Source organism: Pseudophryne corroboree, chromosome 4, assembly GCF_028390025.1.
Source record: "Pseudophryne corroboree isolate aPseCor3 chromosome 4, aPseCor3.hap2, whole genome shotgun sequence".
In the NCBI taxonomy this organism is placed as follows: domain Eukaryota; kingdom Metazoa; phylum Chordata; class Amphibia; order Anura; family Myobatrachidae; genus Pseudophryne; species Pseudophryne corroboree.
In genome coordinates, this window is record NC_086447.1 from 925,672,591 (window position 1) to 925,700,244 (window position 27,654).

At 45.6% G+C, this 27,654-nt stretch overlaps 1 long non-coding RNA gene across 1 annotated transcript in view; it reads right to left on the reverse strand.

Moving 5' to 3' along the window:
- LOC134910714 (uncharacterized) overlaps positions 1–27,654 on the reverse strand; it is a 91,030-nt gene that overhangs the window by 20,532 nt on the left and 42,844 nt on the right. Inside the window, exon 2 of the long non-coding RNA XR_010176267.1 lies at positions 7,216–7,349. This is a non-coding gene — a long non-coding RNA (uncharacterized LOC134910714). The remainder of the gene's footprint in view (positions 1–7,215; positions 7,350–27,654) is intronic.

Sequence of the window (27,654 nt, forward strand, 5' to 3'; positions counted from 1 at the left end):
CCAAACCAACCAGTCATTTCAGTCACAGTCGTGTGGCAGACCCTGTCGCTGAAATGATGGGTTCGTTAAAGTGTGCATGTCCTGTTTATACAACATAAGGGGGGGGGTGGGAGGGGCCCAAGGACAATTCCATCTTGCACCTCTTTTTTCTTTCATTTTTCTTTGCATCATGTGCTGTTTGGGGACAATTTTTTTGAAGTGCCATCCTGCCTGACACTGCAGTGCCGCTCCTAGATGGGCCAGGTGTTTGTGTCGGCCACTTGGGTCGCTTAGCTTAGTCACACAGCGACCTCATTGCACCTCTTTTTTTCTTTGCATCATGTGCTGTTTGGGAACTATTTTTTTTAAGTTCCATCCTGTCTGACACTGCAGTGCCACTCCTAGATGGGCCAGGTGTTTGTGTCGGCCACTTGGGTCGCTTAGCTTAGCCATCCAGCGACCTCGGTGCAAATTTTAGGACTAAAAATAATATTGTGAGGTGTGAGGTGTTCAGAATAGACTGAAAATGAGTGGAAATTATGGTTAGTGAGGTTAATAATACTATGGGATCAAAATGACCCCCAAATTCTATGATTTAAGCTGTTTTTGAGGGTCTTTTGTAAAAAAACACCCGAATCCAAAACACACCCGAATGCGACAAAAAATTTTCAGGGAGGTTTTGCCAAAACGCGTCCGAATCCAAAACACGGCCGCGGAACCGAATCCAAAACAAAACACAAAACCCGAAAAATGTCCGGTGCACATCACTAATTATTTCCAAAAGATAGAAAAAAATAAATCAACTCAAGGAAACAAAAACTAAATGAAAGACTCTCTGTATTAATGTAAAGTACCCATTAACAACTCAGGCCGCCCAACCGCAGACCTTGCATCAGGTTAGGTCTTGTGTCAGAGCGTTCCTACTCACCTCACCTCCCTCTTCTAACAAACCTGCGCAGGTGTCTCATTAATTGAGGCGATTTGGCAATGAAGACCCTTTTGCATCTAAATAGTCCCTTATCTTGGGGGCTGCAGCTTGCAGGCTGGACACTGAAATTAAATATACTGATGGAAATAAATTTATTCTTGTGAGCAATCTGGAATTTTTTCTCTTTTTTCATTCTTGCAGTTACCGACTGTGCGACAGCGTTTGTTTTGGGAATTGGAAACACCAGGTTGCAAGGACGGAATGAAATGATCTTGAAAATACATGTAAACAACTTTAATGCTTTAATGTTTTAGAAAGACCATAAATACTGTACATAAAAAGAAAAAAAATATTGTAGTGTAGAATAAGTCCAATCTGAATGATGATGATAAGCATTGTCTGGCCTTGTAGAACCATCTGGACTCCTCCCGAAGAAAATTATAATAATGAAAAACTACATAATAATCGCCTACAGCCTGTCCTGAGACCGACATGCGTAGTAGGAGCAGAGGGTCCCAACGGCTCTCACACTATGGGGGCCAGCCGAGGCGAGGCCGGGAGATGGGCAAAAGATGTCCAGGCCGGGAAAACTGAAAGGGTGTGGGGGGGAGGTAACAAGAATACTAGACTCAGAACAAATTACAATTAAAAATGAATAAGAAAATAATTCCTCTCTGGGCGCCGCAAATGAGCTGCACAGGAAAGTACTAAATAGAACACCAATCTATACAACCTTGTAGAAAAAGAAAAAAGTACGATCTCACTTTTGCGCTCAATGTCCAGAAAATTCAGTTTTGCCACAGTGGACCGATGTAGTTCATTCAATATGAAAAAGAAAAAAATGCAACATAGTATAATACTGCATTGAGACCAGATCTTTCACCACTGTGTAATACAGGGAATGGAAATGTGGATATAGTCCCAAAACTGGAAAGTTCAAGCTTCCACCTCTTTTTCAAGGCACCCAATGTGATATGCAGGATTTATGGTGATGGACGCTTACATGTAAGCTTACTTCTGTAAGACGTGATGAAAACTCATAAAGGTTTCTTTTGTTGGCCTTGCGATCACTTCATATAGGTAGATGGACCCCAATATCCCTCGTAACAAATCAAAGCCAGAGATACAATCCAATTAGGACAAGGACACTCTTTATTAGAGTACAAACAAAAGAGTGAACAGAAACAAACCATACCATGTGGGAAAAGGCAGGATGGTGTTAATAGCCAATAGCAATGGGTCCGGATACCAATAGCTATTTATCCCCCACTATGGATAGTCAAATCTGTCACCCACAACAACACACTGTGTCGACGCGTTTCGACGCTATGCAGCGTCTTTTTCAAGATTCACAGTGTGTAATAACCCTGAAGTGCAGCGTGTCCTGTCTGTTCAGGTAGAGAACAGACCTCTACCTGAAGCAGAAGCTGCTGATGCCCCTAGGCATATCAAATGCCCTAGGCAATTGCCTAGTTTGCCTATGCCTATGGCCGGCTCTGCCTGCAGAAAATCATTTATAAACTCTATTGTTGTGTAAATCAATATAGTAGCCTTACTCTTCCTCTCCTCGCACAGTGTACGATATAAAGGAGACTCTACCTGACTATCTGACCCTGTTACATGTTTACCCTCTTTGCCAAAAAGAATTTACATAAGTGGGAATTAAGCTTGATTTGAAGTGGAGGGGGTTTACTAGACAGGGTCCAAATGGATGGGGTACCAGTAGATGGGGTACCCATAATCAGTGGATGGGGTACCAGTAGATGGGGTACCCATAATCAGTGGATGGGGTACCAGTAGATGGGGTACCCATAATCAATGGATGGGGTACCAGTAGATGGGGTACCCATAATCAATGGATGGGGTACCAGTAGATGGGGTACCCATAATCAATGGATGGGGTACCAGTAGATGGGGTACCCATAATCAGTGGATGGGGTACCAGTGAAGGGGATCCCAGTGGATCAGATAAGAGTAGGGGAAGTTTTAGTAGACAGGGTTAAAGTGGATGGGTTCCAGTGAATCAAATTTCAGTGGAGGGGCCATGTCAGTGGATGAGTTACCAGTGGAGGAGCTTCCAGTGGATGGGATATTAGTGGAGGAGGTACCAGTGGATGGAATACCAGTGGTGGAGGTTTAAGTGGATGGGGTACAAGTGAAGGGCATTTCAGTGGTTTGGGAACCATTGGCAGGGGTTTTAGTGGATAGGGCACCAGTGGAGTGGGTTCCAGTGGATGGTGTACCAGTGGAGGAAGTATCAATGGCTGGGGTACCGGAGGTGGGGTTTCCAGTGAATGGGGTACCAGTGTTGGAAGTACCAGTGGATGGGGGTTTCAGTAGATGGGTCACCAGTGGAGGGCGTTCTAGTAGATGGGGTACCAGTACAGGGGGTTCCAGTGGATGGGGTACCAGTGGAGGAAGTACCAGTGGAGGGGGTTCTAGTAGATGGGGTACCAGTACAGGGGGTTCCAGTGGATGGGGTACCAGTGGAGGAACCAGTGGATAGGGTACAAGTGGAGGAGGTTCCAGTAGATGGGGTACCAGTGGAGGAGGAACCAGTGGATAGGGTACAAGTGGAGGAGGTTCCAGTGGATGGGGTTCCAGTGGAGGAGGAACCAGTGGATAGGGTACCAGTGGAGGAGGTTCCAGTGGATGGGGTACCAGTACAGGGGGTTCCAGTGGATGGGGTACCAGTACAGGGGGTTCCAGTGGATGGGGTACCAGTGGAGGAACCAGTGGATAGGGTACAAGTGGAGGAGGTTCCAGTAGATAGGGTACAAGTGGAGGAGGAACCAGTGGATAGGGTACAAGTGGAGGAGGTTCCAGTGGATGGGGTTCCAGTGGAGGAGGAACCAGTGGATAGGGTACCAGTGGAGGAGGTTCCAGTGGATGGGGTACCAGTGGAGGAGGAACCAGTGGATAGGGTACAAGTGGAGGAGGTTCCAGTGGATAGGGTACAAGTGGAGGAGGAACCAGTGGATAGGGTACAAGTGGAGGAGGTTCCAGTGGATGGGGTTCCAGTGGAGGAGGAACCAGTGGATAGGGTACCAGTGGAGGAGGTTCCAGTGGATGGGGTACCAGTGGAGGAGGAACCAGTGGATGGGGTACCAGTGGAGGAGGAACCAGTGGATAGGATACCAGTGGAGGAGGAACCAGTGGATGGGGTACCAGTGGAGGAGGAACCAGTGGATAGGGTACCAGTGGAGGAGGTTCCAGTGGATGGGGTACCAGTGGAGGAGGAACCAGTGGATAGGGTACCAGTGGAGGAGGTTCCAGTGGATGGGGTACCAGTGGAGGAGGAACCAGTGGATAGGGTACCAGTGGAGGAGGTTCCAGTAGATGGGGTACCAGTGGAGGAGGAACCAGTAGATAGGTTACAAGAGTAGGTGGAGGAGGTACAGTACCAGTGGTTAGTAACAAGCGGAGGTCGTTCCAGTAGATGGGGAACCAGTGGAGGAGGTACAATCAGGGCCGGACTGGCCCACAGGGGAACAGGGGAAACCACCGGTGGGCCCTACTACCTTGGGCCCTCCTCCTCCTCTAGGGATCAAGTTCCAGACTATCCTAGTGCACTGGATTTATGCATTATACATATGTTACATTATACTTCACAATAATTTGGTATATTATATAATTACCAAGGGGCACAGCACATGTAATGGTTAGCCAAACCTCTGTGGTGGCTGGCCACGCCCCCACTGGAACCTGGCTCCACCTTTAAGCATGGGCCCCTACAGCAGCATTCCCGCGGTGAACCCTTCATGGCCCAGTGCGACACTGGGTACAATACCAGTGGTTAGGGTACCAGTGGAGTGGGTTCCATTGTGTTATGATGAAGTGTGTAAACCTAACACTAGTCTGGAAAATCCCTTTAAAATCTACACCAAGTTTTCTCAAAAATGTTTTATCAGGCACTCCTGTGAGATGCCACCTGTTTACCAAGTGCCCCACATGTGCTTATACATACAACGTATCTCATGTGCATTTATAGGAATTGAAGAACCACATCATGTATGTAAACGCACTCCCCAATCTAAGTAGGGCTAAGTCACTCCTAAACGTTTTATAACTATCCCCACTGATGCGTTTTCTATGTCTAAGTCGCTGCTGCAAACGCTCTAGCCTATTTTTCCCCGGCCACGCCTGTGGCTGACGCTACTATCGGCTCTTCCCCTGGTGTACAGCCGTGTGTCTGAGTGCGCATGGGCTGAGATCTCCACCTTATGCGTCTTTAGATAAAACAATCGCTTGCTGCAGCTGTACATGTTACCATCGGTTGCACAATCACAACTTGCTCCTGACCCATGCCCGAGGCAGATTCTCCATCAGAGTACGGCCTCCAATGTGAGCGATTAAACTTCTGAGTACACAATCACCTCAGTGACACGTGACACTCCCCTAACACGCCCATAAGATGGACTCTTAGTGCGATTATCACAATTGCGTGCGACTTAGAGCTTAATATCACACGCTTGTTTCCTTGTGCGTAGCGAGCAGACCCCGATTGCTGCAGGAAAGGCCGTCGCCTCCATACTGAATGTACTTGATTCCTATCTTGCCTGCTAGGAGTGGACCGTTCGTGCACTCCCCGTGGGCCAGCAATAAAGCAGTAATTCACTACTATTGCCTAATGCAGTCACTTTTGTGAAGAATTATGCTCAATGTCTTATTATGTTATAATGGAGAACATAAAGTAGAAAAAAAATATTATTCACTGGGGAAGGAAAAGCCTCTTTGACTTATAGAAGCCGGAGAGTGGAGGCCACGTGGTCGCCTGCACCTGCGTTGTATGACAGCACTTATACAATTGTTTGGCGTATTCAATGCAGAAAAAATGAAAAATACCATTGACTTGAACACAGCTCTGCGTAGCTCGTATTCCCAGGCCTTTATTGCTCGTGAGGCCATGTAACACAATTCATAAGCTGAACTCTACTCCTTCAATCAACTGAAATCCATTTAATCTTTTATTAGGATGACTAATACTGGAACTTGCTGACATACGTTTCACATATTGCAACAACCTTTTCCTTTATGTTGCGTTTGCAGTTCCCGGGGCTCAGGACTGGGGATCTAGATTTGCTGTTATTAAAATGAGAGCCGGCAGAAGTCAGGCAGTAAGGGCCACCGGCGGCCCCGCGGTGCAAAGGTTGCTCTGTGACGTCAGGCTCCGACTCTGACGCAGATGTACCCATTTAGCACTCCTGCGGACGTTGCAGGTTTGCGTCATCTTCAGGGGTGCAGCTGTTTGCACCAGATAAGTGGAGGGAGGCTGGTCCGCTGCTGGGTGCAGTAGTACCCGGCTACTTTTGCACCAGCATGAAAAACTTGTGGGGTGAGAGTATTTAAAATGGGATCCCAGACTAGTAAAAGTTTGGATTGATGTTTAACCCCTTCATAACTGAAGAGTTTTCACTACCTTCATGACCAGACTTATTTTTACATTTTGTATGATCTGCCAGATTCCCCTAGAAGTGCACTTTAGTACAGAGGTGCTGCTGGTTGGTGTGAAATGCAGGGATTAGGTGAGAGCCGGAACGGTTCGGATTTCGGAACACAGGACTGGTTCAGACTGCACCAGCCACCTGCAGCGACCTCAGCTTCTGTGAAGCTCTTTGTGCGTGTCTCCCTGCACAAGGGATGGGCACAAAGAGCTCCACAGCCCACAGCTGCAAAAATTGCTGTAGGGAGCCGGCTCGGTCCAGCGTTCCAGAGTCCGTTCCGGCTGTGCTGCTCCTATTCCCTGTGCCCGAGTGAAGCAGCGGCGGATTGGGGGGGCTGTAACATCTCCCTGCACCATTTACTGTGTGTCCTACACAGGGACACGCCCAAGAAAGCTCCACAGCATCACAGGTCGCTGCAAGGACCTGGTCCGGGGTTCCGGAGCCTGGACCGTTCCGGCTTTCACCCAATTCCCGAAATGCGTCTCATTAATAGATTAGGGATGACGCTCGATCGCTGGGATGGTAGAAGGGCACTTCCATGCCCTGTTCCAGCACCCACCACCGCCTAGAGCACGGCTTCACGCCACTCTCAGCCGATGCCCTACACAACAAGTAAATGTGTAAATGTCACATGGAAGTACAGCTTCCAGCCTCTTTAGAGTCGCCCTTTTCCTAAAATGAAACTGTATTTTTCATTTCACTCCTATAACAGAGCCGGTTGCCTATTCTCGTTAATGCCGTATACCGGTCATGCATACTTGGTGGAGTTCTGTCTTCTGGAAAGAGAGGAAAAGTCTGTGTTCTCTCGCCGAGCAAATGATCCCAATACAAATATTTTAATTATGGGAAAACAGAGATTATTACCGTACAGCTGTATTTTACTAATGCGCTGACCCCCTCATCGCAGCTGTTCGGGCCTGCTGCTAAGTGATGCTGGTTCTTGTGAATATCATTCTGTTGCTGGACCGACACTACGGAATACCCAGGCCGACTGAATCCTGCGAAGGTAAAGAAAAACAAAACGTGATGAATAAAACTCTGGACGCCCCTCGCTCTCCCAGAGCCGACGTTACATCTGACACAACAGGAATGCGTGTAGGGAACTTGTCGTTTTCACGCAGCGTGCTAGAAACGACTTAATAACATGTCACAATAATGCACTAAGTTGTTAGAAATGTGCTACAAGGTTAGAGAAATCCCTCGCAGAAACACAGTGCACAAGGGCGCCAGGAAACAAAGTATTCATTTCACGTTCCTCCATTAGCCTGCCACCTGTTAATCCGAGCATTACTCTCCGCTCTGCCTAAAAGGCTAATCTGCGGGACATTTATGTCAACAAACTTGAACTGAATGCTGCCTAATTATCCCATTGAAGCCGTGTCAGCCGACAGTCCAGCTTGAGTCTCCTCGCCTGGCAGACGTCCAATGAAGTCAAGCTGGCGTACGTCAGGACTCACCACATGGGTGTATTTCAGGAGCAGAGGAATTGCCAGAAGTGGCTCACAGCCCCAATATTTATTAAGCTGTACCCATTGCATGTACAGTAGGTGCTGGAGTATCCTCCTGGAGACTCCCGAAAAGGCGGTGGAATTTCCTGGATCCCTGGGAGGGGAGCCGCTTTAGGTCGGCAGTAAGTAGGTCGACAATGTTTGGGTCGACCGCTATTGGTCAACAGTAAATAGGTTGACAGGGTCTCTAGGTTGACAGAATCTTTAGAGCGACATGTTCTAGCTCGACAGGTCAAAAGGTCGACAGGAGTTTTTCACATTTTTTTTTCTTTTTTTTGAACTTTTTCATACTTAACGATCCACGTGGACTATGATTGGGAATAGTAACCTGGCGAGCGAAGCGAGGGGACACGGTGCATTAATTGGGGTTCCCGGTCACTGTACGGAGAAAATGACACCAACAAAAAATCAAAAACTCATGTCGACTTATTGACCTGTTGACCTAAAGACCCTGTCAACCTTACATACCACACCCCCCTGGGAGACCTGGAACTTCTCCCGGCTGGGGGCGTACCTGCCTGCTCATTGCATCACCAAACACCGCCAACCCCTGCGAAACACTGCGAGCCTTATGTAATCGCAGGGGAAGGCGTCGGCGCAATTCCGGCGATTTAGAATGTATTTTAAAAACCGTTTGGTTTTGTCATATAAAATTATTTCTGATCGCCAGAATTGCGCCCATGCGTACATCTTGCAGGGTATTGTGTTATGCCCCGTGAATGATAATACTGTATCATCGTTACTATGACCGTGCGTCCGGTCACCGAGCCACGCCCATATTTTTCCTCCAACCCTTACTTTGTGGTGCTCACTGTTCAGAAATCAAATGCGGAGATTAAACCGTCTTCTTTCCATTATACTGTATATCAGTTACTGGTCCGGGAGGTGCTACTTACCTGTAACGTCACAGATACCAACAGCTAGAGAGTATTCAGAATAAAGAGCCCTAATATCACTTACCTGGCCTCTTACAGTGGCTATAAAGGGTACACAGTACCCATATACAATACGTAAGGAAAATGCTACTTTATTATTAGTGTTAGTTTATACAGTCAATGGTCACTTTTATTTTTTTTGCGGTTTTTTGGCCCGGAGATGGACGCAGTTTGTACAGCGCCTGCGTTTTTGGATGCAGCTGCTGTACGGAAATATGTAAAAGCAGCAGAAGGCGTCTTGTGTAAAAAAACTAAGGTGCCTCCTGTGTGCTTGTGTGACCCACTGCTGCAACCGAAAATGCAGCATCGGATCACTATCGTAAACATCGGCCATCGGAATAACCCTCAGGTAACGCAGGAACCCATCCTGCCAGGACCTGGAAGTCTGCATGCGAAGACACAGCCTCTGGCTTCTCCACTCCCAGAAAATGGGGGCGACATGCCCTGTTTTCTGTAAGCGCTGTCTGGCTCCGCCCACCCCCTGTCCCCAAACACCAACAGCCTGTCAATCTGGGTGGGAGATCATTTTTTCACAATTTATCTTTCAATAAACACCAACTGTGAGTCTTCAACAGCCGATTTCAGTCAGAAATCCTACTTCAAATACCATGAGTTATTCCTTTAAACTATAGTATCCAGCTTATCCAGCTTAATGACTTTACTACATGGGCCCTTCATATGCCTACTCCCCTCAGCCACCCACCTACCCCCGAAGGGCTGTTACACTTACTTGTGTGACTGGTGCTGCATTGTTGCATCTCTCCTCCACTAGCCCACGGCCACAAACTTGTGCCATCCAGGGACATATGCATATATGCAGAATAGTAGGGATTGTGTAACATAAGGAAAATGAGACAACTTGTTTTAGATGTATTTAATGCTCAATGTGAAAATGAGATTTTGCCGTCCAGGGCAGAGGTGCTGCACCAGAGCTAACGGATCAGAATATGTAAATGAGTCACAATCTCATTTACATACTACAGCCGTAGGCAACGTGGATGTCAGAGAACCACAAACAGGGAGACATAGGGATTTGACTTTCTGGTGTGTAATAGTTTTGCAGTTTCCTCTGCCTACAGCTCATATAATAAATCTGACTAGTGTACGATGGATGGTTTTATTTCATAACCCCATAACTGAAGGCGCATCTATATTTGATGAATTACCTTTTTCAAGATTTGTTTACAGGTCTCCGGTGCATCCAGAACGTCTCTTTGTTCTAGATATTACTGCTATAAATACTCAGAGTCACATCGGGACTTGTTCCAAGAGCTTATACCTTTCCTCTGACCCGGTAGTACTGGGATTATATGTGTAAGTGTACTCTAGCAAAGGAAATAAGGGTCAGCGCCACATCATTACACAGCACACAGGCCTCCAGACACGGGATTCGTTATATGCACAGTTGTGTGACCACGTTGTGGAGACCTTTCTCCTGGTAACAATGTGAATTAGCAGGTCATTAAATCTCACTTTCCATTCTCCAAACTGAAGATGGAATGTCTGAGAGTTTGGAGCAAAGAGTGTGGAGACCACGAAAGCAATTCTGTTCCTGTGCGCGGTCCAAGTATGTCACGTGTGATCTCTATTGGCAACTGCTGGCGGTTGTTTGCTAAAAAGAAAACCTAATGTAAATATGTGTCTATTTCCTTGTTTTTGTTGCGTGCATCTGCACCAGCAGCAGATCCGATGTTTGTGAACATCGCCGGATTAAGGCTTGGGGCTGCCCAGGGCCCTTAAGACAGGGGGGCCCTGGTGGAAGGGTGGGGGGTGTATATTAGATTGTGCATACCTCCCAACATGACCCATTTCAGGGGGGGACAACATGCTCTCTAGCTGGACTTCCCTCTTAATATATGATTGGCGTCACTGGTGTTGAACTATTTAATTGATAAGAAAGGTGTTTCATCAGCAGAGATTGTGATCATAAATTAAGAAGGAAATCCAGGTAGAGAGCATTGTATCCCTCCTGGAATGGGTCATGTTGGGAGGTATGGATTGTGTATATTACATTTAAACCAATTGTGTATTTTAGATTTAAACTAATACTGTAGTTCAATAATACCTGGACACTGTTTATAGCTCCACTAAACGGTCAGACAACTATTTTATAAAGTTTCTTGTAGTGGAAAAACAACAACTTAAACAACCTTAAAATACACGTAGAACAGTAAAATCTATCATTTATCTTGTCACATGCAAGAATAGCAGCAGCTTCTGTACTACTTACACGTTGGGACAGGACTCAGGAGGACTCTCTCTAGACCCTCATTAGATAACAGGTTACACAGGACCCAGAAACCCAGGTAGGGAGGAGGAAAAGCTGGGATCCCTGGTCACTTACAGCTCTCTCCACCCTCCTATCTCTCCTCTTGTTGGAAAGCTCCATAGGTAGGTCATGAAACCTGATACTCCTGTGTCTGCCTGCATACTTTCCTGCTTGCATTCTGGCTCTCTGGTTCTGCTGCTGCCCAAGAGGGAAAGCTATTGATGTCTGTTTCCTCCAACATGGGGGCCTCCTGACAAAGGGGGTCCTGGGGTATAGTATGCCCTGTGGGCCCTATTGACCTATGGCCAATGAATCAGTGAACTATTATTGGGCAAGTTCCAGATATGTACTAAGCCTTGGAGAGAGATAAAGTAGCAGCCAATTGGATCCTAACTGCCATGTTATCTAGTGAGATTTAGTATACTTAAGAAAGGACATTTTTTTTCACCACACAACGTATTTCAGGTTGGTTCAGCACTGCGGCAGGATACACTACCATACAGCCAGGAGTTCTTGCTGTATCCTCTATGTGGCAGATGGCGCTGACTATACAGCAACTAAAATGCAGTTGTTTTATGTTTTCATGGTCAGCTAGTGCATTTGAACCTTTACAGAAAATAATGTAAACTTACAAATATAAAATCACAGCCACACTAGGGCTGGTGTCACTCTGTGCAAATCGGGACTTTGCGCGCATCCAAAAAGGGGCATGACCTCCTGGGAAGGTTCATGGCCTTTCATCACTCTGGGGTCACGCCCAGCACTCCTGGAGATACTCAGCTGTCCCCAGAGACTCTCCCTAACACTAACACGCTGCTCTGCCTAACACTAACCGTCCCCTCCAGCCACCTAACCCTCCCCCTAGTGACTAAACCCAACCCTAATACTCACTGTCATCGTGGTTTTGACCATCAGAATGCCGGTGCTGGGATTCTGACCGTCGAGAAGGTGACCATCGGGATCCTGACTACCTCTGAAGTATCTATTATGGGTGCAGTGTGTGTGGTGCACAAGGGCCCACACCGCATGCGCTGCGCCCATTTTCTGAATACACACCCCTCCAAAGTCCCACGCCAACATCAGCAGAGCTGTTAAAATACTGTGAAAATGGCGCTGCGGTCATTTTTATGTATTTCTGCGCATGCACAGCAAAGGAATCACTAGGAAAATGGCCGCCCGACATTTTCCTGGAGATCTGCACATGCGCAGTACAGTTTGAGCCCTCTAGTGCTCAGACTGTCAGCTCTGCCGACAGAGAGGAGGGGGCCCAAACGGAGGAGGCTGGACGTGGGCCTCCTCCTCTCTTAAAGAATCCCTGCTGACTACTTACCTGTTATACATACCCATATTTGTTGGTGCAACCTAGCTTGTGCAGGGTGTGAATGCCAAATTGCTTTCTCACAAATATTTAAAATGGCCACTCTAATATATACTGCAGACGCCAGGCGCATCTTATTACCATATACGATAAAAGTGCGCTGTACATCGCAAAACACTGCATCCCATAAGAGAAAACAATACACCCACACATTATCTGAGTTCCAAAGCTCATTGATGTATATATTTGTTATTAAAAAGGATATGGATTCAATATATTACAATGTACAGTATGCACATAATTACATGGTTACAACTCACACAGTAAGCAGTTAAAACATACAGTTACAGTTACAGGCCAGCGATACAATTACCATTTCCTCAATGCATCTTCCTCTTAATATCTCTCTCTCTCTCAGCAAATAAATACAGGAACTGATCTGGCAATAACTTCATCATCGTCTAGTCCAAAACAGCAACTGAACTCCTGTGTGATCAGCAATGTGTTATCTAGTTTTTGGGGGAGGGGACTTACTCATTCATGATGAGTCACTAGTCTCTTTGTATATGCTAATCAGGTTCAGCCTTGAAGACATCCAAAGGGCTGGCCTGCGCTTCCTGTCCACTACCTGTTTGGAATATCTATTGTTCTAATAAAAGTGATTTTAGCTTTTATACATTTAATCATAATTATTTGTTGCAATGTCCTACAACTTTATAACAAGTATCAAATTAATCTACACATTAATCTGGTTGCTTAAATACCAAATATGACAGGTGTATCTGGTTTCGTTCAAATAATACACATACATGACATTACTTCATTATATAATTTTAAATCATCATGATGTCTGGCGCTTGATATTATTATATTTATGTACTGTATGAAATAAGTGTCGAATCCATCTCTGTGGCATGTCCGTGTAAATGCGTGTGTTACCATATATTGCTGTGCTCGCTGCGCGTATTTGTGTGTACGCTGCGCGTATTTGTTGTTTGCACTCATAATGTGTGTAGTTTGTATGTTCTTTTTATGTAATATTTTTGACTTCGACAAGGGGCTGCTACAGGACTGAAGCATACAGACATAACTGAGACATAGACTCACTGACAGAACAGACAGACACACGAACAGGGCTGAGGGACAGACAAACAGACGGTGAGAGAAGACATGCTCACAGGTCAGAGAGACACACTGACAGTGCTCAGTCACCCTCTTTCCTGTGCAGACCAGGACAGAGCCCCATAAGGGAAGTTCCACCTTCACAGCACGCCAAGTGTCAGCTCTGCTGCTTCCAGTACGAGTCTCACCCCTCCTGTCCTGCAGAGCCCGAAACTCTTGCATGACAGGGAATCTATACACTCATTTTCAGCAGTCATGTGGTCAGCGACATAGCAGTAGTCCCCGCAGACGCCGCGGTGGCTTGTGGGCACCGGTGAAATCTGTTCCCAGAGTAGCCTTGTGTGTGCGGTGGATGTCACGGATATAGAGGGTCATTCCGAGTTGATCGCTCGCTAGCAACCTTTTGTAGCACTGCGATCAGGTTAAAACTTGGCAAAACTGCGCATGCATATGCACCGCAATGCGCAGGCACGTCGTTCGGGTACAAAGCGGTTCGTTGCTGAGCGATGGATATAACGAAGAATCCGTTCGCACAGCCGATCGCAAGGAGATTGACAGGAAGAAGGCGTTTGTGGGTGGCAACTGACCGTTTTCTGGGAGTGGTAGGGAAAACGCAGGCATGTCCAGGCATTTGCAGGAGGGTGTATGACGTCAATTCCGGTCCCGGACAGGCTGAAGTGATCCCAGCGGCTGAGTAAGTCCAGACATACTCAGAAACTGCACAAACTGTTTCTGCAGAGCTCGGCTGCAAAGCCGTTTGCAGTCGCACACTTGCAAAGCGAAAATACACTCCACTGTGGGCGGCGACTATGCGTTTTAACATCTGCTAAAAGTAGCTAGCGAGCGATCAACTCGGAATGAGGGCCGTCATGCGGCGGACGCGCCCGCACTCCCAGAGTCCCGCCGTCTGCACTTAGAGGAGGAGAAGGTGCTAGGGAGAGTGAGCAGTGGAGGAGGGTAAGACTCGGAGGAGGAAATAGAGGAGATCTTGCTCTGGCTGCTGCCTTCTTGCTGACAGGCCCACCCAGCTGCCTGCCCGATGTGGGAGTGCTTCCACTGGCACTATCATGGCTACTTGTCATAGAACAGGTGGGATAGGGCATACCTAGAGTAGATGGCAGACTGGTGTGTATGGTGAGGGAGACATAGGGGAGGGGGTCGTCAGAAACTTTTTTGGCAGGGCGGAGCAAAATATATAGTTATGCCGCTGCAAGTGGTGGTGGGAGACTTCTGGGCAACAGGAAACACCCCTTATGGGTATCACTGAGCCCAGCAAGTGATCATCATGTTAGTCAAGCTGAATGGCATGCTGGGCAGTATCCTGGCAGTGCCATCTGCTGAGTAATAAAGAGCTGCTGTTATTGTATGAGCCCTACCAACCCACCGCTGTCACTGACCCTTGGAAGGGGCATTAAATTATTGGTAACTTACCCTTTCTTTAGCACGCACATTTAATATAATACTCAGTGTACACCATGGGAAAGTGCCCTGCTGGGGAGACTGCAATGGAAGGTGGGTCTCCCGCATGGTCATCTGTTACTTGTAGTTGTTCCTACATGTTGCCGCCTGAGTGGTATAGCGCTGTGTGAATGTGCTGGTTCTGATTGTGCTGCTGCTGTTTGTCTCACATAAACCTGCTCCATCTGCATCCTTCTCTTTCCTGGGACACATCTGCTGTGCTGAAGGCTATAGAGCAGGCATGTCCAAACTGCGGCCCTCCAGCTGTTGTGAAACTACACATTCCAGCATGCCCTGACACTACTCTGACAGCAAAACTGCTGTCATCACTAATATATATATATATATATATATATATATATATTAGTGATGAGCGGGTTCGGTTCCTCGGGATCCGAACCCCCCCCCCCCCCCCCCCCCCGAACTTCACCCATGTTACACGGTTCCGAGGCAGCCTCGGATCTTCCCGCCTTGCTCGGTTAACCCGAGCGTCATCATCCCACTGTCGGATTCTCGCGAGATTCGTATTCTATATAAGGAGCCGCGCGACGACGCCATTTTCACTCGTGCTTTGGAGATGATAGCGAGAGGACGTGCAGCGTTCACTCAGTTTCTGTGCTCAGTGTGCTGCAAATATCTGTGCTCAGTGTGCTGCAAATATCTGTGCTCAGTGTGCTGAAAATATCTACGTTCTCTGCCTGAAAAAGGCTCCATATCTGTCCTGCATTGTAGTATATAGTAGGAGGACAGTGCAGAATTGTGCTGACCACCAGTATTATATAGCAGTACGGTACAGTAGTCCACTGTTCTACCTACCTCTGTGTTGTCAAGTATACTATGCATCCATACTTGTGCTGCATTTTAGTTGTGCGCAGTATATAGTAGGAGGGGACAGTGCAGAATGTTGCTGTGACCACTGACCACCAGTATATAATATATAGCAGTACAGTACAGTAGTCCACTGCTCTACCTACCTCTGTGTCGTCAAGTATACTATGCATCCATACCTGTGCTGCATTTTAGTTGTGCGCAGGATATATTAGTAGGAGGGGACAGTGCAGAATGTTGCTGTGACCACCAGTATATAATATATATAGCAGTACGGTACAGTAGTCCACTGCTCTACCTACCTCTGTGTCGTCAAGTATACTATGCATCCATATCTGTGCTGCATTTTAGTTGTGCGCAGTATATAGTAGGAGGGGACAGTGCAGAATGTTGCTGTGACCACCAGTATATAATATATATAGCAGTACGGGACAGTAGTCCACTGCTCTACCTACCTCTGTGTCGTCAAGTATACTATGCATCCATACCTGTGCTGCATTTTAGTTGTGTGCAGTATATAGTAGGAGGGGACAGTGCAGAATGTTGCTGTGACCACTGACCACCAGTATATAATATATATAGCAGTACGGTATAGTAGTCCACTGCTCTACCTACCTCTGTGTCGTCAAGTATACTATGCATCCATACCTGTGCTGCATTTTAGTTGCGCGCAGTATATAGTAGGAGGGGACAGTGCAGAATGTTGCTGTGACCACTGACCACCAGTATATAATATATATAGCAGTACGGTACAGTAGTCCACTGCTCTACCTACCTCTGTGTCGTCAAGTATACTATGCATCCATACCTGTGCTGCATTTTAGTTGTGCGCAGTATATAGTAGGAGGGGACAGTGCAGAATGTTGCTGTGACCACCAGTATATAATATATATAGCAGTACGGTACAGTAGTCCACTGCTCTACCTACCTCTGTGTCATCAAGTATACTACAAAAGTTTAGTAAAAATGACCCAAAAATCTAAATTAAAAGCGTCTGATGAGAAGCGTAAACTTTCCAGTATGCCATTTACAACACGGAGTGGCAAGGAACGGCTGAGGCCCTGGCCTATGTTCATGGCTAGTGGTTCAGAATCACATGAGGATGGAAGCACTCATCCTCTCGCTAGAAAACTGCAGTGCCACTACTAGATGGGTCAGGTGTTTGTTTCGGCCACTTGGGTCGCTTAGCTTAGTCACACAGCTACCTCATTGCACCTCTTTTTTTCTTTGCATCATGTGCTGTTTGGGGACTATTTTTTAAATCTGCCATCCTGTCTGACACTGCAGTGCCACTACTAGATGGGCCAGGTGTTTGTTTCGGCCACTTGGGTCGCTTAGCTTAGCCATCCAGCGACCTTAGTGCAGCTCTTTTTTTCTTTGCATCATGTGCTGTTTGGGGACTATTTTTTTGAAGTGCCATCCTGCCTGACACTGCAGTGCCACTCCTAAATGGGCCAGGTGTTTGTGTCGGCCACTTAGGTCGCTTTGCTTAGTCACACAGCTACCTCATTGCGCCTCTTTTTTTCTTTGCATCATGTGCTGTTTGGGAACTATTTTTTTGAAGTGCCATCCTGCCTGACACTGCAGTGCCACTCCTAGATGGGCCAGGTGTTTGTGTCGGCCACTTGGGTCGCTTAGCTTAGCCATCCAGCGACCTTGGTGCACCTCTTTTTTTCTTTGCATCATGTGCTGTTTGGGGACTATTTTTTGAAGTGCCATCCTGTCTGACACTGCAGTGCCACTCCTAGATGGGCCAGGTGTTTGTGTCGGCCACTTGGGTCGCTTAGCTTAGCCATCCAGCGACCTCGGTGCAAATTTTAGGACTAAAAATTATATTGTGAGGTGTGAGGTGTTCAGAATAGACTGGAAATGAGTGGAAATTATGGTTACTGAGGTTAATAATACTATGGGATCAAAATGACCCCCAAATTCTATGATTTAAGCTGTTTTTGAGGGTTTTTTGTAAAAAAACACCTGAATCCGACAAAAAAATTTCAGGGAGGTTTTGCCAAAAAGCGTCCGAATCCAAAACACGGCCGCAGAACCGAATCCAAAACCAAAACACAAAACCCGAAAAATTTCCGGTGCACATTGAAAGGGTTAAAGCTCGTCTCTGCTTCAATGTCATAGAATTGCTTGTGTTATAGAACTTAATGTTCCAGCACATTCCTTGCTACTGTCCTTGTCTCTTATCTTTTTCTTATACCGTGTGAACAACCTCCCTATTTGAAATACAAACTTGCCCATATATGCATATCCTTCCACTGCGGCAGTTCCTAGCCAATCATGTTATGTTAGCCCCTTTTTGTGTTCTGTCCAATTAGTTATTGACTTGGGATATACACGCCCTAAATCCTTTCTTTTATATACTTTTGTTAAACGAACAATAAACAGTGTGAATCTTTACTGCTTGTGTTGTGCATGTAACTTGTGGCTAAAGGTTTACACTCACAGACGTCTGAGAGGCCATCACATCGAGGGTTAAAGAATATAGGGGCATATCCTTTCAAGTGGGGGCTACGTCCGCGATTCAGTGATCGTCCCCAGATGGTAAGATAGAGAATTTATTGTCTGTCTTTGCCATACGGGATTGCGGTCATACACTGAAGCTGAATCCGTGTCAGTGTTCTGGGAACACGTGACCAAACATCTTTAATGTCTGGGACTTAAAGATACGTCTGAGAAGGGACCAGGGGTCCAAGCGCAATTCTCCAAAGACGTTAGTATCTGGGATACTTAAAATAGACCTGGGAGTCTATACATAACGTGACGTTAGTATCTGGGATACTTAAAAATAGACCTGGGGTCTATACGTAACGTAGAGAATACCTCGATTTGATCGTCTATATATTCTTGTATGTTTGTAGTGAGATAAGTTCTTATATTTGGTCCAGACGGCTGGTAAGTTTTCGTCTGCCAGATATCTTTACTCAAACACTTTTCCTGCTTCCTGTTTAAAACGCTGTATTTTTCTGACATCTTGTACGAATGGTAAGTATCGTACACGTCAAAAGATTTCATGTTCTCACTATACAGATAATATTGTGATATTGTCAATGACTAATTAACTGGTTAGCTGATGCATGTATAGTAAGTAGAGTGTTGTAAATTTTAGATATTTTCTTTTAAAGTTGTACTGTTGATTTATATTACTGTCTGACAATGGGCTCTAGTCAGAGTAAAAAAAACTACATATCCCCCGCCCCTCCCTGGTGAGACATGCAAGATGTATGTCGCCCGCAACTCTACCTCAGAGTATTACTTAGTTAACCCATGGGTGGATAATTTAGCGGGATGGACAGAGAAAGCAGGACAGGACCCATTCCTACGGGAAGGCAGTAATTACCCTTTCTATATGGAGGATTAAAAAAAAAAAAAATATCAATTCCCAACAGCACAGAAGCGAAGAAGTGATAAACTGTAAATCTTTGAAATCCCTCTCGCCTCCCCCTTGCATTCCAATGTATCCTGCGCTTGAGGACACAGATCTCTTGGCAGCAGTAACCCTTTCACACCAGATGGGATCGCCTCCAACTCCACTGCTGGAGGGTGCGTCCACTAGCTCTATCCCTAACGCACCAGTAGCCCAGAGTTTAGATAATAGTAAAACACTGTCCCAAGCCCACTATTACCCTCGATGGCTGTATATCTTATTAGCGCAAAGCTTGCAAAGGACGCAGCTATACACATATGAAGGAAGTCTTTAAAACCCGTGCTCCTTTGCCTGTGCTTTTTTGCCTGTCGCTGTAGCTTGTAAACAGAAACCTTCGGAGTCTGTTACTGAGTTTTGGAAAAGGTTTAAGGACTGCTGGACAGATGACGCTGGCTTACCTTTGCTTAACTCAGAAAGCTTACTCATTTCCACCTTCATTAACAACCTTCTGTCATAGTTTCTGTTAAGCAAAACGTCTAACGTCTCTTCCTGGACTTCTGATAGTACGATAGATTTAAAAAGAAAAACATCTGTATGAGAAAGAGGCTGCAGGGTGTTTTGATGTAAAGAAACCTGCACTCACTCATAACTATCAGAACTCCAGACGCTTTGACAGACAGAACCAACCCCGCAGTCAGGGAAGATTCCAAAGACCCCGCGCACTGACGGGACCCGGAGGAGGGTATCCCAGCCTTTATTCAACTCACCCGTCATAGTAAAGATTCACCTCTGCTGCCACTTATTATAAATGGAAGTAAAATTCCCTTTTTAGTGGACAGCGGTGCAACAACCAGTGTTTTGTGTTCTGACCTATGCAGTATCCCCTCTCACCAGAAAAGATAGAAGGTCTCCGCCCCATGATACAGCAATTCTTACAACAGGGTATTCTCAGACATATTGTATCACCATACTGTACTCCTGTGAACCCTGTTGCCAAAGTTGATGGCAGTATAAGATTTGTACAGGATCTCAGAGCGATCAATCAGTTAATTGTCCCAATTGCACCAATTGTTCCAGATGTAAACTCACTCATTTCTGCAATCCCTGCAGATGCTGCGTTCTTCTCTGTAATTGATTTGAAGAATGCCTTTTTTCAGCATACCTGTAGATTCACAGACACAATTACTTTTTGCCTTTTCTTTTAAGGGTAAACAACTTACCTGGTGCAGATTACTGACGCACCTGTTGTCTCCAGGCCACATTGGGGCCCTGGCAACCTCACCATGGTTCAGTCCTGCTACAGTATGCAGATGATCTGCTGCTCTGTAGTCAAACTGAGGAGGCCTGCCGAGAGGATGGTGTTTCATTACTAAACTGGCTTTGTGAATGTGGACACAAGGTGTCCAAAATAAAAATGCAATGGTGTAAAAAGCATGTTGATTACTTGGGTTTTGTGCTCACTCAGGGAGAGAGGAAAATCAGTCCACAACGCATACAGTCTGTATTGGGCCTGGTCACCCCAACTACCCAGAGGGAACTACTGTCCTTCCTGGGTATGGTAAATTACTGCAGACAGTGGATTTCTGATTGCTCTTATTATGATAACATTTTGAGACAAGCCACACTGAAGGACAAACCTAAAACTGTACAATGGTCACAAGAAATGTTAACTGCATATGAAAGTTTAAAATGTATGTTGATGAAAAGTCCGGCACTTGGCCTCCCCAATTATGTACTACCTTTCCATCTATATGCAAGGGACAATTGTAAAACCATGGCGGGGGTGCTCACACAGTTTCATGGAGGGAAGTTGCGCCCCGTGGCATTTTTTTCCAAAGTCATGCCAGTGTCTGTGCAAGGTATGCCTGCCTGCCTCAGGGCTTTGGCAGCCTGTGCAATGGTTGCAGAAATGGCCACTACCCTCACTTTAGGCCACATCACAGTACTCCACACCACACATGATGTCCTGGCAATACTTAAAAGCTTGCACACACAGCACATGTCAGCACAACGCCTTAGTGGATATGAAGTACTCCTTTTGAGTAACCCTACCCTTACCATTAAGTACACTGCTAGTTCTTCTGGCCCTGCACCCATTCTCAATGCCCTTTTAGGCTTGAAAGGTCCCGAGGATGAACCACCCGACCTACATGACTGTGCTGCTTCCATTGAAGCTGAAACTTCAACCAGACTTGACATGTCTCCCGTTCCCATACCAGGCGCAGACATAGTTTTTGTTGACGGCTCCTGTAGTAGGCCCAATGACAATACATACCAGGCTGGCTATGCCATTGTCACCCTCCCTGACACTGTGTTGGAAACCCTGCCAATACCTTATCAGTCCGCGCAAGCTGCAGAACTCATTGCACTCACTAGAGCATGTCCCTCCCTTGACAACGTCCATCTGCTCACTCAACTTCAAGCTGCTGCGACTAATACTGATCTCTCCGACTGGACTTACCCAATTCTGCAGAAAAAATCCTAAATCAGGATTAATCTGCAAAGAGGGGAAACCCTGTATACCCCAGTCCAGTGCCCCTTTGCTCGTTGCCCAGTGCCGTGGTGTTGGTCACCGTGGTGAAGCCACAACACTCCTCCTACTAACCAATGATTTTTATGTTACTAATGCCAAATCACTTGTGGACCAGTATGTTAGCAGATGCATCACTTGCCTCAGGAACAACCCTAATAAAGCTAAACACCAGCATCTTGAATACCCCACCACCCCTTTTACACACTTACAAATTGATTTTACCCATATCCCTAGTACAGGTAAACAAGAATATGCCCAGGTCATTGTAGATATGTTCTCCCGCTGGCCAGAAGTATTCCTAACTAAGTCAGAGGATGCCAAGATAGTAGCAAGAATCCTAACACAGAAAATCATCCCTAGATGGGGGTGCCCCCTGCAAATAAATAGTGATAAAGGCTCAGCCTTTACAGCCAAAATCACACAGGCCTTAGTAAAAGCTCTGCAGGTGGAGTGGAAGTTTCACATCCCGTACCACCTGCAGAGTTCAGGGGTCGTAGGAAGAATGAATAGGACCCTCAAAGACAAACTAAGGAAGGCCACAGGAGGTACCTTCCACAAGTGGAAGCAGGTCCTTCCCATTATCCTAGCAGAAATCAGAATGACCCCACAGAAAACTCTAGGATACTCACCCTTTGAACCCTTTGAAATACTAATGGGTAGACCCTTCCCCACACCCTGGGCTAAGAAACCACTAGTAATACAGGAAGGAGATCTAGAACTCATCAGAGAAGAGTATGTCAGGTCCCTGATAACAAAACTGAATGAAATTGAACATGAGGTTGTTTGTAAAAACCCTTTGAATCCACAGGAACCTACACACCCCTTTAAAGTCAGAGACAGAGTCGTGGTGAAGGTGCTCCCCAGGAACAAGAGCCCAGGAGACTTCACCTATGGTCCAGAGACAGAGGTCGTAGCAGTTACCCGAACAGCAGTCCTGACAGAGGAAAGTCCTACCTGGATCCATGCATCCCGAGTAAAAAAGGTTCCTAGACCAGACCTAGAGAGGGAAGCAAGTGATTCCAGTGAGGTACGAACCGGGGCAGACAGCCCTGACCTCCCACCTAGCGAAGACAGAAGAACAGAAAACGATGAAGAACCTGCCCCCTATCTTTACCCTGGGGACTATCTTGATAGCCCTACTGGCCCATTTTTCCCCTCTCAATGACTGAGGTTGATATAACTCAGAATAAGGGAAACTGACACTATGGTATAACTCTTCCACCACATACACCGCAACCTACATACTAGATTATTTCCAATTCCCCCAACTAGCTGCTGTCCAAAAGTCTGTTGACTACCAGATCCGCGCTGACACCACAGACAACCTAAGCCCCGAGGTACCCTATATTTGCGTTACAGGCCATAACTGGGGAAATGATTGCAGCTCATGGTCCGCGGCTGCCTGGAACACAGGTACCCCATGGGGCTATAAGCCCGCTGAAGCCTTAGATGAAAAGGGTAAACACGGAACATCATTAACTCAACGATTAACCCTTCTTAAAATGCCCAACAATTACTGCAACTCCCGCTCAGGCTAAAAATTGCGCCATTGGTGTGCAGAAAGACGTAAGCTTTGCAAGAATCATATAGTATAACAATAATGATTCTAAGAGGGGATTGAAAGGGTTAAAGCTCGTCTCTGCTTCAATGTCATAGAATTGCTTGTGTTATAGAACTTAATGTTCCAGCACATTCCTTGCTACTGTCCTTGTCTCTTATCTTTTTCTTATACCGTGTGAACAACCTCCCTATTTGAAATACAAACTTGCCCATATATGCATATCCTTCCACTGCGGCAGTTCCTAGCCAATCATGTTATGTTAGCCCCTTTTTGTGTTCTGTCCAATTAGTTATTGACTTGGGATATACACGCCCTAAATCCTTTCTTTTATATACTTTTGTTAAACGAACAATAAACAGTGTGAATCTTTACTGCTTGTGTTGTGCATGTAACTTGTGGCTAAAGGTTTACACTCACAGACGTCTGAGAGGCCATCACATCGAGGGTTAAAGAATATAGGGGCATATCCTTTCACACATCACATATATATATATATATATATATATATATATATATATAATTCAGTCTTATTACATATTACAATCACAGTGAGTACTTCCAGAACTGATGGTCCCTGGGACTGGGCTGTGCAGAAGTGCAATGTTGTGTTGTGTACCTGCTGCATTCAGCACAACATCACACAGAGTACAACACACCACACACCACAACTGACATCCAACCCAACACACTGAACCCTTTTCCGCCCCATGAAAGCCAAAACATCTGATCTAATTACTGTCTCAGAATATGGGGAATAATCAGATGGTAACACTGTATGTACGGTTTGTACCTTCTCCGATGGCAGCTCTAGACATGACGTGTTTTCCTACACACTTTACATCCTTAACGTTCTCACTGCTCATTAACAGGTTCACTTGATTCTCTCCCAGGGATTTGGCAAAGTTCACCATTAGTCTCTGTGAAAATAGTTTGGAAGTGACCTGCCGGATAGAGCCTGGGTCCCCCCGGGACAGCGAGACAGTCTTAATTAGTGTATGCAGAGAGAAAATTGTGTTTAAGATGGTCTCAGGAAGTGGCTCTAGAAAGACGGAATCATTACAACTGTCTGCAACGCCTGGTTATGCACACTCTGCAAAGTATATTCATGTATATAACCTTTATGTTTGTTTTATGTGTATGAAAGAAAGAAAGAAAGAAAGAAAGAAAGAGAGAGAGAGAGAGAGAGAGAGAGAGAGAAAGAAAGAAAGAAAGAAAGAAAGAAAGAAAGAAAGAAAGAGAAAAAAAAAAGAATATATCCACTCACAAATAATGATAGTAAATTGTATGATAATAATACACACATTGCGTCCAGTACTTGCACATAAATACTAGAGATGAGCGCCTGAAATTTTTCGGGTTTTGTGTTTTGGTTTTGGGTTCGGTTCCGCGGCCGTGTTTTGGGTTCGAACGCGTTTTGGCAAAACCTCACCGAATTTTTTTTGTCGGATTCGGGTGTGTTTTGGATTCGGGTGTTTTTTTCAAAAAACACTAAAAAACAGCTTAAATCATAGAATTTGGGGGTCATTTTGATCCCAAAGTATTATTAACCTCAAAAACCATAATTTACACTCATTTTCAGTCTATTCTGAATACCTCACACCTCACAATATTATTTTTAGTCCTAAAATTTGCACCGAGGTCGCTGTGTGAGTAAGATAAGCGACCCTAGTGGCCGACACAAACACCGGGCCCATCTAGGAGTGGCACTGCAGTGTCACGCAGGATGTCCCTTCCAAAAAACCCTCCCCAAACAGCACATGACGCAAAGAAAAAAAGAGGCGCAATGAGGTAGCTGTGTGAGTAAGATTAGCGACCCTAGTGGCCGACACAAACACCGGGCCCATCTAGGAGTGGCACTGCAGTGTCACGCAGGATGTCCCTTCCAAAAAACCTGAACCACTAGCCATGAACATAGGCCAGGGCCTCAGCCGTTCCTTGCCACTCCGTGTGGTAAATGGCATATTGGCAAGTTTACGCTTCTCCTCCGACAATTTTATTTTAGGTTTTGGAGTCCTTTTTTTACTGATATTTGGTGTTTTGGATTTGACATGCTCTGTACTATGACATTGGGCATCGGCCTTGGCAGACGACGTTGCTGGCATTTCATCGTCTCGGCCATGACTAGTGGCAGCAGCTTCAGCACGAGGTGGAAGTGGATCTTGATCTTTCCCTAATTTTGGAACCTCAACATTTTTGTTCTCCATATTTTAATAGGCACAACTAAAAGGCACCTCAGGTAAACAATGGAGATGGATGGATTGGATACTAGTATACAATTATGGACGGGCTGCCGAGTGCCGACACAGAGGTAGCCACAGCCGTGAACTACCGCACTGTACTGTGTCTGCTGCTAATATATAGACTGGTTGATAAAGAGATAGTATACTCGTAACTAGTATGTATGTATAAAGAAAGAAAAAAAAACCACGGTTAGGTGGTATATACAATTATGGACGGGCTGCCGAGTGCCGACACAGAGGTAGCCACAGCCGTGAACTACCGCACTGTACTGTGTCTGCTGCTAATATATAGACTGGTTGATAAAGAGATAGTATACTCGTAACTAGTATGTATGTATAAAGAAAGAAAAAAAAACCACGGTTAGGTGGTATATACAATTATGGACGGGCTGCCGAGTGCCGACACAGAGGTAGCCACAGCCGTGAACTACCGCACTGTACTGTGTCTGCTGCTAATATATAGACTGGTTGATAAAGAGATAGTATACTCGTAACTAGTATGTATGTATAAAGAAAGAAAAAAAAACCACGGTTAGGTGGTATATACAATTATGGACGGGCTGCCGAGTGCCGACACAGAGGTAGCCACAGCCGTGAACTACCGCACTGTACTGTGTCTGCTGCTAATATAGACTGGTTGATAAAGAGATAGTATACTCGTAACTAGTATGTATGTATAAAGAAAGAAAAAAAAACCACGGTTAGGTGGTATATACAATTATGGACGGGCTGCCGAGTGCCGACACAGAGGTAGCCACAGCCGTGAACTACCGCACTGTACTGTGTCTGCTGCTAATATAGACTGGTTGATAAAGAGATAGTATACTCGTAACTAGTATGTATGTATAAAGAAAGAAAAAAAAACCACGGTTAGGTGGTATATACAATTATGGACGGGCTGCCGAGTGCCGACACAGAGGTAGCCACAGCCGTGAACTACCGCACTGTACTGTGTCTGCTGCTAATATATAGACTGGTTGATAAAGAGATAGTATACTCGTAACTAGTATGTATGTATAAAGAAAGAAAAAAAAACCACGGTTAGGTGGTATATACAATTATGGACGGGCTGCCGAGTGCCGACACAGAGGTAGCCACAGCCGTGAACTACCGCACTGTACTGTGTCTGCTGCTAATATATAGACTGGTTGATAAAGAGATAGTATACTCGTAACTAGTATGTATGTATAAAGAAAGAAAAAAAAACCACGGTTAGGTGGTATATACAATTATGGACGGGCTGCCGAGTGCCGACACAGAGGTAGCCACAGCCGTGAACTACCGCACTGTACTGTGTCTGCTGCTAATATATAGACTGGTTGATAAAGAGATAGTATACTACTAATATTATATATACTGGTGGTCAGGTCACTGGTCACTAGTCACACTGGCAGTGGCACTCCTGCAGCAAAAGTGTGCACTGTTTAATTTTAATATAATATTATGTACTCCTGGCTCCTGCTATAACCTATAACTGGCACTGCAGTAGTGCTCCCCAGTCTCCCCCACAATTATAAGCTGTGTGAGCTGAGCAGTCAGACAGATATATAATATATATAGATGATGCAGCACACTGGCCTGAGCCTGAGCAGTGCACACAGATATGGTATGTGACTGACTGAGTCACTGTGTGTATCGCTTTTTTCAGGCAGAGAACGGATATATTAAATAAACTGCACTGTGTGTCTGGTGGTCACTCACTATATAATATATTATGTACTCCTGGCTCCTGCTATAACCTATAACTGGCACTGCAGTAGTGCTCCCCAGTCTCCCCCACAATTATAAGCTGTGTGAGCTGAGCAGTCAGACAGATATATATAATATTATATATAGATAATAGATGATGCAGCACACTGGCCTGAGCCTGAGCAGTGCACACAGATATGGTATGTGACTGAGTCACTGTGTGCTGTGTATCGCTTTTTTCAGGCAGAGAACGGATTATAAATAAAACTGGTGGTCACTGGTCACTATCAGCAAAACTCTGCACTGTACTGAGTACTCCTAATGCTCCCCAAAATTAGTAAATCAAGTGTCTCTCTAATCTATTCTAAACGGAGAGGACGCCAGCCACGTCCTCTCCCTATCAATCTCAATGCATGTGTGAAAATGGCGGCGACGCGCGGCTCCTTATATAGAATCCGAGTCTCGCGAT